The 15,241-nt window shown below is 41.3% G+C and overlaps 1 protein-coding gene across 2 annotated transcripts in view; it reads right to left on the bottom strand.

The window, feature by feature from the left end:
* CALCOCO1 (calcium binding and coiled-coil domain 1) overlaps positions 1-6,837 on the bottom strand; it is a 46,383-nt gene extending 39,546 nt beyond the window's left edge. Inside the window, exons 1-2 of one of the 2 annotated variants that reach the window (XM_081971108.1) lie at positions 6,721-6,837; positions 3,133-3,175 (exon numbers count right to left, since the gene is read on the bottom strand). The gene's annotated coding sequence lies outside the window, so the exon portion shown is untranslated. The remainder of the gene's footprint in view (positions 1-3,132; positions 3,176-6,720) is intronic. The other variant, XM_081971109.1, reaches the window with a different exon arrangement.
* Positions 6,838-15,241: the final 8,404 nt, after the last annotated feature.

Here is a 15,241-nt window from a genome sequence, read left to right as displayed (position 1 = left end):
GCTAGGTGGAGACTCTATGGTGGGGAAACTGGACTTCCGGTCGGCTCCAGAATTGAACGGGGGGGGGGGGGGCTTCCAGTTACAACCTTTATGGCTCTTTGAGTGTTTAAGATTGCCAACCCCTGGGGTAGGAGAATGTAATTCTCCTGTCTTTACGGCTACAACTATGTGGACTTGACTCTATTTAATTTTTTCTGTATTATTTCTGGAGCATTAAGATGAAACCAGCCTCATAATCTCACCCCATCTGAAGCATGAAATGTGCTTGAAAGAAGTCAAAACCAGAACATGTAGTGGCAAGATACAGTAGCGGTAATTCCTGGCAACTAGCATTCAGAATAGATATCTGATATTTGTGGTTAGACTATATGCCTCCAGATGTTTTGGGCCTGCATGTTTCAGAATAGTTCAAGTCAGGCTGGTTAGAGAAGTGGTAGGAGTTGTAGTTTTAGCAAATCAGGAGCCTCAAAATTGGGAAATCTATATAATTTTAATAAATAAGGCACTTGAAAATGCATCCTGTTTGTAGATCAGTACCCTCTTAGTTGGTGAAATGCAAACAACACCACATTGATTTGCAAAGTACTAATTTGAGCTTAATAGTCTGGGCATGTTTGAGGTGAAATTTTTTTTAGTTGTGTTTATGAGATACAATCACAATGTGTCAAAACTAACTGGTACCATACTGTCATTACTGTTAACAGAGAATGCTGCATGTAGCAGAAATATGATTAAAGCTAAAATCTTAGGTGAAATTTACTAAAAGCATTATATCAAATAGAATAAAAAATATTATGTCAAAGCCATAGTTGTACAAAGTTGTACAAAGCCATGGTGGTAGAACTCATAGCTACAAGTTGGGTAGATGGCCATCGTCAAAGGAAAGGAAAAGTGCAACATGGAATGTAAAGGGATATGTCACGTGTTAAGGAACATGAATTAATGATAAAGGGGAAGGAACAATATATGGTGTACATCTGTGAAACTTAAGGAAGGGGTAGGATGCAATAGATCTGAATAAGGAAGTGGTCTGTGGAATACAGTTGATGAATAAATGCAAGTGAAAGTGTAGGTTAACTATGAAAGAGCTAAAACATATGTCAGAAAGTATGAAATAGTGCTATTTAGGATGTGTCGTATGCAAGTAAAACTTCAGAGTTTGGTGATAATTGCATGGTATGCTCCAATGAATTATGATAACGGAAGGACCGAAGATGAATTTGAAGAAAACCTGTGCAATATTCAGATTGAAAGTAACGAAGGGAGAAAGTATTCTATTAAGTGAATGTTTCGGTTGGAACAAGAAAAAAATTACAGAAAGAAGGATGGTGCCATTCAGAGAAGATAATCAGAGAAAATGGTGATCTTGATAAATGGCTGCTTAGAAAAAGGACTAAACATATTTGCTTTTGAATACATAAGCTTGTTTCAAATGCAAGTGTAAAACATAACTGTGTTTATACATCCATGGAATGAATCAGAGGTGGTATTCTGCTGGTTCGCCCCGATTTGAGCGAACCGGTAGTGGTGGTGGCGGGAGGCTCCGCCCACCTGCCCAGATGTCATCATGGATGCTCTGCGCATGCACAGAAGGTTCTGCGCATGTGCAGAAGCGCCACACGTGAACTCCCGGTTCTGAATGGGTAGCAAAGTTAAGAGGATTTCATGCCTAGAATGAATATAAATCTTAAAGCATTATTCATTTATGATGAAGGATTGAGAGAAAATTAGTGAAGGATACAAGAGTGATGAAGGATTCAGATTTTGGGGGGTAGTTAAAAGTAGGTTTGGATGAAAAATAGATATGGAAGAAAATGAAAAAAGGAAAAGAAATAAGAGTGGAAAAAACTATAGGAGGAAGAGAATATAGCATCCAGTATTAGAAGACCGATCAATTTCCCAGTAGATTGAACAGAATATGGATGTAAGGAATGTGGAGTGTCCTTTAAAAAAAATGTTACTGAGTACTGCATCATGGAAGCAGGTGGAGTTATGCTAACAGTAGCATGAAGAAGAGTGCCTGGTAAAATTATGACATAAAAGAGGTTGTGTTTTGGAAAAACCACTTACAAGAGAGTGATTGCTGCAAAAACGAAGATGAAAAAAACATGCTGTGTAATGCATACGCACAGAATCAGATAGTGCAAAGAATATGTCCAAAGAAAGCTAGACACGGTTAAGAGTCAGAAGAAATGCAGAATAATTTTTATTTAAAAATATAGTCTTTTGAAAATGGATTAAAATTGCTAAACAAAGGGGCCTACAACTGAATGACTGAGATTAAGAGTTAATTTGGGAAGAAACTGAAGTGAGAAAATGCTGGAAGGGATATTTGAGGGACTTAAGTGAAAATGGTAATACGTTGCAGAATTGAAGTGATATAGATACAATCTATGTTTAAAAAAATGGGGAAAAAGGAATCATAAGATGGAGAAAGTGTTGAAAAACGATAAAACTGCAACTGTACATAGAGTAACGAGAGATATTTCATGCTTTTCTAGTCACTTGTAAAAACCCTTCTCTTCCAGAAAACATGTATAAACTGATACGTGTGGAGTCATCAGTGCCAGAATTCTGTGCCAGATTTTTTTTTATTATTTTCATCACTCACTTATAGTTCATACCAGATTGTAGTAGTAAATACGGTAAATCCCATAAATAAATGGGAAAGGTTGTAAGAAGTAAAGGGGATTAGTTGTTGAGCATGCCTGGGAAGGCATTTAGTAAAATTCTAAATGAAAAGATATGAGAAATGACATTGAGAAAAATTTGTAAAAGCAGTGTAGCTTTATGCATTGCAGGTGGCATATAGACCACTTTTTTGGCTCTTTGATAGGTCATTCAGAATTGTGTGGATGTGTTTTGGGCAGAGAAGTATGAGCCATTGGAGTGCCAGCCTCAGAAATCAGCGGGCAATCAGTTACCTAAGGCTGAATCAGCAGAAAATTCAGTAGGAACAGGTGCCAAATAAGTCAGGTGATGAAGGTCAAACTCTGGTATACAACCTAGGCTTAAGATGCACTGGAATCTGAGCAGCCATCAGCAAGGTCATGCTTCCCTATATTTTCTGGAGCATTGCATGCACTTGCATTGGCCCTCTATGCCTTTGTAATTTACTGCAAAACTACTCACCAGTAAACTCCTTGTAAATCAACCAAGCATATGTGGTATAAGTCTGAAACAGAAAAAAAAAATGTGAGAATGTCCATGGATGATTTAGAGAAAGTGGATGATATAATAAATAGGCTTCAATTATAAAGTAAAACACACATCTAATAATATAGAAGAATATATGAAATACTTATTCAACGTTGAGCATGGCTTAAGACAAAAATAGTTGATTGCATTTGTGGACAAAATGTATAAATAATGCATGTGATGACATCAGAAGTATGTTAGTTGAAGATGTGAAATGTATAGATCAGTGATGATGAACCTATGGCACACGTGCCACAGGTGGCACGTGGAGCCATTTGAGTTCACCCTTTTTTAAAGCCATTTTTCGCCCTCCCCAGGCTCCAGAGGCTTTATGGGAGCCTAGGGAGGGCGAAAAGAGCCTCCCCCAGCCCCCCGGAGGCCCTCCGGAGGCTTCAGGGACCATCCGGAGGCTTCCCTGAAGCCTTCGGAACGCTTAAAACGACCCTCCGAGCAAACCGGTTTGCTCGGAGGGTTGTTTTGAGCGCTCCAAAGGTGTCAGGAAAGCCTCCGGACGGTCCCTGAAGCCTCCGGAGGGCCTCTGGGGGGGGGGCGGGGGAGGCTCTTTTCGCCCTCCCCAGGCTCCCATAAAGCCTCTGGAGCCTGGGGAGGGGGGGAAAAGCATGTAAAAATGGGGGGAGCGCCTATAGTGCCCGCATGCGCACTGGGGGAGGTCACACATTGCATTAAGGGTGCGGCATGCCTGCACATGACCCCCCTGCGCTCCCCCTTGTGGCACTCAAGCCAAAAAAGGTTCGCCATCGCTGGTATAGATAGACTTGTATGCCAATGATGCTACATTGCTAACTACACCAAATTTGTTTGCAGAAAATTGCTGACAGACAAAATGGCCGACCTAGGAATGTTTTAGTAACACCAAAGTGAGAAGAACATGTGAGTAGAAACACAAAAGTTGAATGTTGTGGGAATGAGTTACTGAAGAAGCATGTATAGTATAGGAAAACATGATTAAAAGATAAGTGATCAAGATAAACAGGTGATGAATGAATGTGGACTAAACACAAAAACAAATGACCAGTATGAAAGAAGTACATTTTGGTAGCTTGGTTATACAGAAAGAATGAATATGAATCAAGTTAAAAACGAATATAGGAAAAATGAGTTGAGAAGGGGAAGGCCCAGAAAACCATTAATTGGATAGAGCTGGTAAGAGAGAGATGAGAGATTTAGAGTACAAAACCCACTATGAACCAAGCATTGTATGGAAATGGTAAAAACAAAGGTGCTTTGTAAGGTAGAGAGAAATGGAGCGTTATTTGGCTATCTTTCTTATCTCATGTTTTTAATTTATTTGGTTTGCAGCTTATTCCTTTTCTGGATTTTGCGTAACACTGCTTGCTTTGAAAGCTAATAGTATTAAAGTTATTTATATTTGTATGTCCTATCAGGATAACAGAGTGTTTTCTCCCAAAGAATTCTGCCTAATGGCTATGATGATCGTATCATGTGCTGTTGGTTCTGTAGCATCCTGTGGACATTTATTGGGTATCAAGAAACAAGAATGACTTTTCTGTTGAGAATCCTATCCTGAGAAACAGCTCGTTATTTAAGTCAAGATGCATAGTGAAAAATCCTTTTTCATTCATATTTTATTCATCTTGGCCACTGATCATTTCATAAGTTCTACTATTCCATTCTTTTTATTTATTCAAATTGTACAGCTGCCCATCTCACATATGCAACTCTGGGTGGCTCAGTTTCCACTGTTATGCTGACTTTCTTGAATGTTAACATTAAGCTCTGCCTGAAGATGTTTTTCCTGATTACTCATATGATTACCTTCTCTGAATTTAATTGCCTTTTCCAAGTTACTAGGTATCACTACATCTTGTGACAACCAATGTAAGGCCTTTTAAGCCGATGTTCAGCTTCTTGTATTATTTCAACCGCAAAAGGAAAGAGTTCGTTGTCACCTCCTCAGCTGCAGCATTCAGCTGAAAAGACCAATCCTCCTGTCCTTGCAGATAATTTATATTTACAATAGGGGGATGATCTTACATAGGCTGAGAATATAGCAAAGGGAGAAGATATTTTTCTATCTAACCTTCAGCTGGGGTTGGGCGGGCGGAGGAATCTTAAAGGTTAGGATCCTTCCCTTTCAGATAAATAAAATGTATCCTTTCTTTTATATTCACTGAGAGCATATGCACCAAAGACAAATTCCTTGTGTGTCCAATCACACTTGGCCAATAAAGTATTCTATTCTATTCGGGCGTTCTTCTGAAGACCTCTTGGACTTCCATATTCCATACTACGGGGAGTGTGTGTGTGTGTGGGGGGGTGCTTGGACGTGGCAAACCTCCCTCACAAGAGAGGCCTGTTATGAAACCAGGTGGAGCTGGGCTTGCCCGCACTAGATAGTCTCTCTCTCTCTCCTCTCCACCGGATGCCAAGGGAACGAGCTTCCCCCCGCGTGACCCAGACGAGCCACGTGGGCACGAAACCCAAGCCTGGCAGCTCCCGGCACCGCTGCTACATTCCTTTCCCCGGGAGCAACTAGAACCTCGGGGCGGGGCTTCTCCAACACAAAACGCCAATCAGAGACCGAGAAGGAGCCCAGCGATCGCGGAGCCTCTTATGGGAAGAGGCGACGGAGGCGTGGGAAGATGTTGCGCTTCGCTGGCCTGATGCGAGGTTTGCGCAAAGACTCTCCCCTCCCTTCCCGGTTTCTGATGGACTTTTAGGGAATGGAGGCGGGTCTTCATTCCTAGCCCCCTCCTTGGTTTTTTTTTTTTGGGGGGGGGAGAGCTGTAATTCTTCTGCTGCAAAGGCGCCGTCTTCTTGGCGTCACACGGTTTAAGACTGGGCAGCTTCCAGCCAAACAAAAGAAAATGACAGTAGCTTGCAAGAAGCCACAAGTCTCATCACGTCCTGCCTTCTCCCACATAAACACCAAACCGTTCGAACCTCGAAGCTTGGTCGCAGTTACGTTGAGGGTTTGGGGGCTGGGGGAGGGGGCAGACTCTTGGAGTCAAAATGGATCCCGAAGTTAGATTAGTAGAAAGGAGCGATAGATCACAGGCAGCGAATATCTCCAGCAGTTAAAACAGGAAGAAAAGATTTGGGGTGTCCCAACACCGAACAGTGCTTGTCTGTATAAAGGAAACGGGCAGATCGATGTCAAACAGAGGTTAAGAGTTTTCAAGCTTAAATCAGGTTAGGAATTCCCTTTTTCAACCAGTGCTCTTCCCAATTGCCTGCTTTTTTGTGCTGCAAGTTCAGAGTTAAAGGCCCACTGAAGCCTTTCGTTACGTTTTCTCTCCCCTTTCATGCAGGGAGAAGTGAAAACTTGTGCATCCACAGCCTTCTTTTTGATTTTGATTTCTGTCCCGACAAGAAGTACAGTTGATTAAAAACTCCTGAACTCAAGAGAGAGGAAGGGAGGGGTGTTCCCCTCCCCAAATGCACCCCAAATCTGATGCTTCCGAGCAATTAACAAAGATAAAGCAAGGAGGAGAGAAAACAGAAAAAGCCCTTTCCCCGAGTACAGAAGACGTCTCTTACCCAGAGAGCAACCAGCTGGTCCACTAATCTTTTAGTAACAACAATAACAGCCTTCAAGCCAGCTGAGAAGAGGCGGAGGCCGGTGAAGTTCTAAGTGCTGCCGGGAGTTGTAGTTCTCTTTCCCTGCTCGTAAATTAAAGATGAGCGAAGAGGTAAGATTCAAGTTGCCAGGGAGGGCAGAGAGAACGCCTGGGATTGTGGGTTTGGTAGTTTCGAGGCCCAGCGAGAGAAGGGGAAATAGTGCCAGTGAGACTCCAAGTTCCAGGGCGCACTTGGGCTTCAGGGAGATAGGAAGCAGTTCACGGGGAAGGAAAATAAATTATTGAGAAAGGGGCTCAAGTTGCCAAGGTGGTAAATCTAAGATTCTGAGAGTTCGTCTCAGAATATTTTCTGAGGTTATTTTCCTAAGTACTATGAGCAATTTCCCGCACAAAATCCTCCGGGATCTGACTAAAACTACAACATAAAAATTCAGAGATGACAACAACAGGGCTATAAAATGCACATGAACATTTGAATATACACACAGGGCAATGAATATGTAGAGACATCGTATACAATGATCATGATCCAAAGATAAAAATAGGAAATTAATCATGGGCACTGTGCCAATAAATAGCTTAAAAAGATGTTCAAGTGAGTAACATCAAGGTCAGGAAATCAATCTCAAATGCATACACATAAATAGAGAGCAAATACATCAAGGAAATCCCTATTTTCTGTTACTTCATTGTTGTAAAAGTCCAACTGCAGATTTAATAACAAGACAGCATAGATTTTTGTGAACAAGACAGCACTCTACTTGCCCCTAGCTGTGTTGTGAATATTTTAAATATTTCAATTATACAAATATTTATATGCTGAAAACTCCTAATACTACATAGTACAGGAATAAATCACCCGGGAAGCTACAAAACAGACAATAATTAAACAGAATCAAATAAGCCATCCCAGCAGTGACTCTCTCAATTAGATGCTGCCATTGTTATAGATCTTTCCTTTCCAAGTACTATACTACTCTGTTGCTCTGCTTTCAGGAAAAACAACACATTTTAACCTGGGGGGGAGGGAGCAGGTGGGGGGGAACTGTTCCAGAGTGAGGGGAATGTATTAGAAAAAGCCAAGTCCTTCCCTTACCCCCGGTGGTAGAAATGTGACACACATCTTCTTGACCTGCACATATTACACAGACAGATTATAGTTGGAGGAGTGGTCCTAAAGATAATGAGAACTAGAATCATAAAGACTTTTATAGGAAACAACTAGTACTTTGAATTAGTCCCAGAAACCTCTCAGCAACCAGTACAGTTACAATATCTGATGATCTAATGAGAGCCAATTTGGTCTAATGCAGGGATGAAATTCAGCAGGTTCTGACAGGTTCTGGAGAACCGGTAGCGGAAATTTTGAGTAGTTCAGAGAACCGATAAATACCATTGGGGATTTTGCAATATCCTTCCCCTGCCGCGCCTACCAAACCACGCCCACAGACCCGGTAATTAAAAAAAAATGAATTTCACCACTAGTCTAATGGTTAAGGCACTAGCTAGAGAGCAGAAGATTGAGTGACCTTGGGCCAGTCACTCACTCTCAGTCCAACCCATCTCACTGGATTGTTGTTGTGGGGAAAATAGGAGGAGGAAGTTGTGTTGGATATGTTTGCTGTCTTCAGTTATTTGTAAAAATGATAAGAGCGGGAAATAAATAAAATATGTATCTTTGCTGTACTGGGTTCCATCGGTCACTCCATCGGTCAGCAACTGATGGACGAAGCCATCCTGTTTACCAGCTATAGTTTCCATTGTGTCCATGTAAATTAAATTGCAATAATCTAACCAAGAAAGTACAAGGTCATAAATCTCGGTAGCCAAGATTTGTTAGTCCAGGAAAAGTGAACCAACTGAAGCTGCCTGGGATATCCAGAATCCATGCATGGTCCTTCAGTGAGAATGTTACTCAGTCATGAACTAAAGATGGAGTTAGCCTAGTACTAGAGCAGGGCTGTCAAACTCCCGGCCTATGGGCTGGATGTGTCAGAGGCTGGCTACGCCCATACCCAGTTTAGCGAAGGGAGAAAAAGTCCTGATACGTCACATGACGACACCCCTGTACTAGAGGGTTTCTGAATAAAGTAGCCCTATTTTGATGGGGTTCTTTCTGAGCCTGTCCAATCCCATCGAATCTGTCTCAGGTTTGAACAACCAGATCAAAACTTGCACTTCATCTTCTGCTTGGCCTGGGGTAGAAACTCCAACAGTGCTAATTGGAAGCACCCACTCATGAAGAAGCAGAACCTCTGAAAAAATGTCTCAATCTCCAATTCTTGCAATGGTCCAAAAGGATATTTTAATATATGGGAAATGGTGGGAGAAGGAGGAATACAGCCCCCCACCCTTAATTTCTCTACAATTCTCAACAATGGTTAGTATAATTCTTTTTTCATGCCTCCTGAAAATCTAAGAATAAGTAAAGTAGCCCTTTGTGTCTATCAATCAAATTGTTGTGGTCCTAACATTGAGTTTTTTGATGTGAATGGTTCAGCAAGCCATTGGGGGGTTGGGGGGGGTATTGCATTGCGAAGTATTTGATGCTTTGCCCTGGAAACAATTTGGCATGCTTCAATGAGCATTCTGTTGCTGTTCACACATAGAAGCATATATGGTCCTTGAAGTCAGCATCATGTGGCTGAGCAGTGCAGCAGTGTCTAATGGTGAAAGCTAACCCTTTATAGTCTTGCCAGTTTTGTATATTAGTCAATTAAACAGTGGCCTGTATCAGGACTTAAGAAGTATGCCTTCTCTGTTGTGGTGCATTAGTTCCAGAAGTCTTTAAAACTTGGCTGTTCTCCTGGGTCTTGGGATATGATGTTTGTGGAGCCCCAGCTGATTGTTTGCAATATTATATAATGTGTGGTTTGTCCAAACATATAATTCTTTTGATTGCATTCTATTTTTAAGCATAAGATACCCACAGTTATTCTGGCGTTGGGCAGTCTGTAAAATCTTAACATAAATAATAATGCTATACTAAAATGGAGAAGAAGGAGTGTAAAAGTTCACTAGTAGTCAGTGTGAGAGATTGCTGCAAATATGACTGGACTGCTACAGCTCAAAGTGAAGGATAGAATTTGTCCTTTTATGCCAAAAGTCTTTTCCTTAAACATGGTGTTAAATGTCAATGAAACCAAGTGTTAGAATTGTAAAATTATTTTGAAGAGAGGATGGGAGGAACTCAGATTGTCATAATAGGGGTCAACCCTTTAACAACTAACCCTAACCCTTTGTCTTCAGCCACTCATTACTCCAGACCACAGGGTCTCTGGTTCTTCTGTCCACGTTTATGCGTTGTTCTCACTGTAGAGAGAGATCAAAGAAAGGCAGAATGAGAAATTATTTTACCAATGCAGGTTGAAGTGATTTTATTTGAAATTCTCATGTGTATATTTTATTGTGCATTCTTAATTTCTGTTACGTAGCTCTGGTAAACTAGTATTTCAGTGCATATAAATAGCCATCTAAACTGTGACTGAAATCTCTCTGTGGGTTTTCAATGCTCATTTTGTTGGATGAAAATTTAATAATTAGAACTTGGAAACTTGCAGCACGCTTCATTAGTGGTGTGCTCAAATACTGTTTTGCTAGTTTACGGATGTAATATGTCACTCTTTTGTCAAATTTTGGCAAGATCATGCTTTCCCTGGCTTGATGGTTTCCTAACATACTGTATCTTTAATTCCTACTATATCCTATAGATTATTCTATAGATACTCAGTGATTTTAATTCTCTTGTGCCTCTTTTTTCTTTTCATTTTCATTTGCTTTTAAACTGAGGAGCATTTTTTTCTCCGTCTGTCTGGGCAAACTCAGAAATGCTTTTTCTGTATATTTTGGTGAACATGGCTGCAGGGGTAAGTCCATGGCAGAGTGACTAGGAACTCTTTCCTAATTTTTACAATTTCAACATGAAGAGATGAGTGAAAGAAAAGAAGAGGGAAGTGGTGCAGACTTAGTAGAGGAGGAACATACTGAGGTCCTCCAGAAATCAACAGAGGCCTCCTGTGAGCTTAACCATCTATTAAACCTTCACAGTTAACAATTCCACAGTCCTGATTTGCTGTTCCTCTAGAAAATATGGTCGATTGAGATCTTGGTGTTGCTGGAGAGAATGGCACTTAACCATGTAAGTGACATTTTAAGATTTAAAGAAGTCTTCATTATTAAAGCTATTCCAAAAACTTTCTCTCTTTCTTGTCAATACGGCATAATTTGGAGATAATGTTTCAGATTGTTGTTTTGCTTAAATATTCAAGCTCTTTTAGCAGCAGTTTCTTCACTGAATGTAGAACATCGGTTTGAAGACCAAGAAAAGCCTCTGCCAGTACTGAGCCCAGACTGGTCTCTTCTACAACACAGACGCCACAATAATTAAATGCCCTGCTGAAAAGTTTAGCTGATGCTGAACAGCTGTCTACAGATTCACAGTACACATTGCATATAGAACAATGATTTGATGGGAGAGTTCTCAATAGAAAATCTTTTCTCAAACCTCATCATAAGAATCATGGTTTAAAATATGCCAAAAAAAAAAAAAAAAAACCCGATAAGCCTCAAGTGCTTTGGAATAAAGTGCTTTGGAGGAACGAAACAAACATAAAATACATTTGGAGGAAAAAAAGGGACAGGTACTGTTGCTTTGAGCTTATGTGGTGCCAGTGGCACAAGAAATGTGATCCAGAGGGAATTAAGGATGGATTCAAATAAACATCAATTTGTACTAGGAATTAAAAGTTCCACACTCAGTGAAAAAAAAAACTGATTTCCAAAACAACCTTTTAGAACTTAAAGGAAAGAACATAAATGTTTTGGAATAGCCTTCCAGGTCCCCAGATTTGTGTATTAATGAAAAATGTATGGGATGATACGGTGCACACAGAAAGATCTAAAATTATTTTTGAGTTACGAGAGTCCTTTTTCATGCTAGGGCTGAAGTCATGGCCTAGCCCTCTACTTCATGGCTGTCATCTATGCTGCTGCTGAGTGCCTGTTGTTCTCTCTCTCTCTCTCTCTCTCTCTCTCTCTCTCTCTCTCTCTCTCTCTCTCTCTCTCCCTCCCTCCCTCCCTCCCTCCCTCCCTCCCTCCCTCCCTCTCCCCCTCCCTCGCCCTCCCTCTCTGCATGTGTGTGTGTGTGTGTGTGTGTGTGTGTGTGTGTGATTACTGTTCTAGACCAACAATATATAAATGTCTTAACCAGAACGTATGGGTACCTATTGTATTCCATTTCCCCCCCTCTATAACAGATTTTTGGGAGAGGCAAAAAGACTAAAACAATGCTTACAAAAAAGAGGACACCATTGTACAAAAGCTCACCTCTTCCCTATTCGTGCCTCCATAAAGTTCTCTGAATGTGAGAGGCCGATTAGATATTAAAAGCCTCATCGAAAAAGCACCCTCATCTCTTTCTGCCAAATTGCCAAAGCAATTTCAAGACAAATTGTTGGAGATTTCTGCCACAGGCAAGTGGGTTACCTTTTAATTAGCTTGCTCACCTGTTGGCCAGGATATTAAAAAATAACAGTTGTACCCAACATCACTATTGATTGATATATTCTGTTAGAAAAAGCCACTCAGCATTTAAATGAACCCACCCGCTTCCTCCGATTAGTGTATAGATAAGCTACTGTTCCACCTTGTCCACTTCTGTTGGGAGGGGAAGGGATGAACTGCTACTCGGCTGACATATTAATAGAATTTAGACAGCTGAAGCTTCATGCATTACATTATTTCCACACTAAGAAGAAGAAGAACTTGATCGGTTAAACATCAAGGAGGTACACAGATTGAAAGACAAAAACAGAGCATGTCAAATATTGCAATAATGTTAGATGACTGAGATGCGGGGAAAATGCTTTTAGGACTGCATCTTTGAAAGAAATAGATCCGCAAACCCCTTCTATCCAGCACTCCATTCCTCCATGTGTTGCATTGTTGGTTATATTGAACACATTCAAGGGAGTGGGACAAATGTTATTTATGTATTTATTCATGTGGTTTATATAGCCACCTATCTCACACAAGTGAATTGCAAATAATAAAATACAAAAAAACCTACCACACATAACCCTGTAATCTATTTGTTTATTTATAAAGATTTTTGGCTGCTCAAAGTAATGGTATGTGGGAATGATCTTAGGAGGCAGGAGGAAGACTTGGCAATGGTCAGGTAATAGGCAGATGAGTCGGCAAAATGAATGGAATACGGCAAAGGTCTCAGAAGGGAGCCTTCCTAGTTTCTTGGAAGTGGAGAGATATAATTTCAGGCCTGCAAGATTCTGTCAATGTAACCTTACAATAAAGATATTGCTAATATTCTGAGTGTGTTTCTAATCTGGATTCTCACAAGATTAATACACCCCCAGTGCAACAATAACCTCCATTTTTTTTCTAAACCGCTCAGTCACTGAGAGTGAATGGGCAGCCATATATGTTTCCTTAAATAAATTAATAAACACCACCTATTAAAAATGCACACCATTAACAACCGAGCTCATCTAGCTGCCAGACTCAAATAGCTGTAGAAACATCCAAATCTTCAAAGCTGTGCAAAAAGCAAACTGGGGCTGCCTTTGTCAGTGCCTTGCCTGCACTGAAGTGCTGACTTTATTTTTAGGCCTTTTCAAGCTATAATTTGTTTTTTTTCCATCTGCTTCAAATTACATAAAGTGATCAGTAATCTAAATTATTGACTTTAAACCAATCTCTGCTCAACGTTTGGTACTTCTCAAAATCGTATTTGTTTCTTAATGGCCCAATGTGGCCTCTTAAAACATAGTACAGCATACTGATTGAGGTTGAGGCCTACCTGTACAAGCATAGTATTAAAATAGCTCTTTTGTTCCCTGCAAAGTGAGCTTTGTTAGTAGCATTTTGAGAAAGTAAGAGAATAGAAAGTACTGAGGGAGAAGGAGAGGGAGGGAGACAGATAGACAGACCTAATATTTTGGCCCCACCAGATCGTGAAAAGCTTCCTCACTGCTTCTTTGATATGTCCCACCTCAGTTATTCCAGTGTGAATGATGCTGGTTTGTGCAGTGGAAGGGAAGCACAGGAGGCAGTGTCTGCTATGCTGAGCCTTCACTTTTACAGCTACTTGGGGCTTCATAACATAAAACACAACAAGAGTCTTATTTGATTTAAAACAGGAACTGAAGTATCTTCAGAGCGTGCTTTTAAGATCCCACGGAGCCCCGTGTCAGCAAGTTTCTCAGTGGCACGAATGCGTGTGTGACAAGAATGCACGAATCTGTGTGCGCCCTGTAGTGCGTGGGTGGGCGGGTGGGGAGGAGGGTGTGTGTGACAGAGAACGTTGTTGCTTGCGCATAAAAATGTTTTCTGTGCCCCAGCTTGCTGCAGCCATTTGGAGAATGGTGACGCTGCACAGTGCTAAAAAAACAGAGACCACTGCTTGAGAGGGACCTAATTAAGTCTTCGATCCGGCTGGCTCATCTGCCTCTCTGATGCCAGGCCTGGCATTAAAATGAACAGAAGGGGCTGTTGGCTCTGCATTCTGCGGCCAGCCCCGCACTGTGTGCCAGCCCGCCTTGTCGCGCCAGGCTGATTTTCTTCTCCCCCTGCCTGCCAATCAGTGGGTCTAAAGTGAACCTGCTCATCAGAAGAACATTTGGCTCGCACATACACATACACATATCCATAACTTCCATTTGTGAGTCAGATGATTTGTTGTTTTTCTCATCCTTCATTAAAAACAAGCGCAAAACAGCGTACGTGCAATTCTGCTCTTTATGCTAGGTCTTCTTGCATCACGGTCCTTTTCAGATCTTGTTTATGTTACTCTTTTGACTTTGTCTCCCTTAAACATCCTCCTTTTGTTCACATGCTGAAGTACTGGTCGCGTGCCTTGGGAGCAAGGAACTCTTTGGGTGGCTTTTTTTTTTAAGCACCATTGACAGCAGGAGTCTCAAACTTGTGGCTCATAGGCCACATGTAGCTTCCAGGTCATTTTTCATGGGCTGCAAAAATACTCCATAGGTCCTGAGGAGGACACTACCTAATGAAACCTGGGTGCTGCACAGATAGACAAATTGGTCTATGGAAAATGTTCCAGGAAAATGAGCAAGCTAGAAGAGGTGGACTCAGATTGACTTGGTGGCTTTCTTGACAACATGAGGGTACTTGGCTGGTAGCTGCACATTTAATGTCCTGAAGCATCTTGCATCTATCAGTTCTGCTCTCTGGGAGTTCCTACCTGCTTTGGGCCCTCCAGGCATTGACAGTGAAACTTGGTCTGGGAAGGCAGGTCATGAGGCTAGACATGGTACAGGGTGGAGGGAAAAGGAAGGAGGTAATGGCTGAGCAAGCGGGCCAAGTCCAGTTACCCCACCATGAAGATTTTTCTGCAGTCAAGTGGAAATGAGATTGAACAAGCAAACAAACTTTCTCTACTTCTCCAAGGGAGGGGGGGGGGAAACTCTGCTAGGCAGGGTGAGAGAAGCAAATGAGAAAAA

This window comes from Natrix helvetica, assembly GCF_964273705.1.
Source record: "Natrix helvetica genome assembly, chromosome: 1".
Lineage (NCBI taxonomy): Eukaryota > Metazoa > Chordata > Lepidosauria > Squamata > Natricidae > Natrix > Natrix helvetica.
The sequence above is the reverse complement of the archived record's forward strand: the minus strand, read 5'-3'. Positions and strand labels throughout refer to the sequence as shown.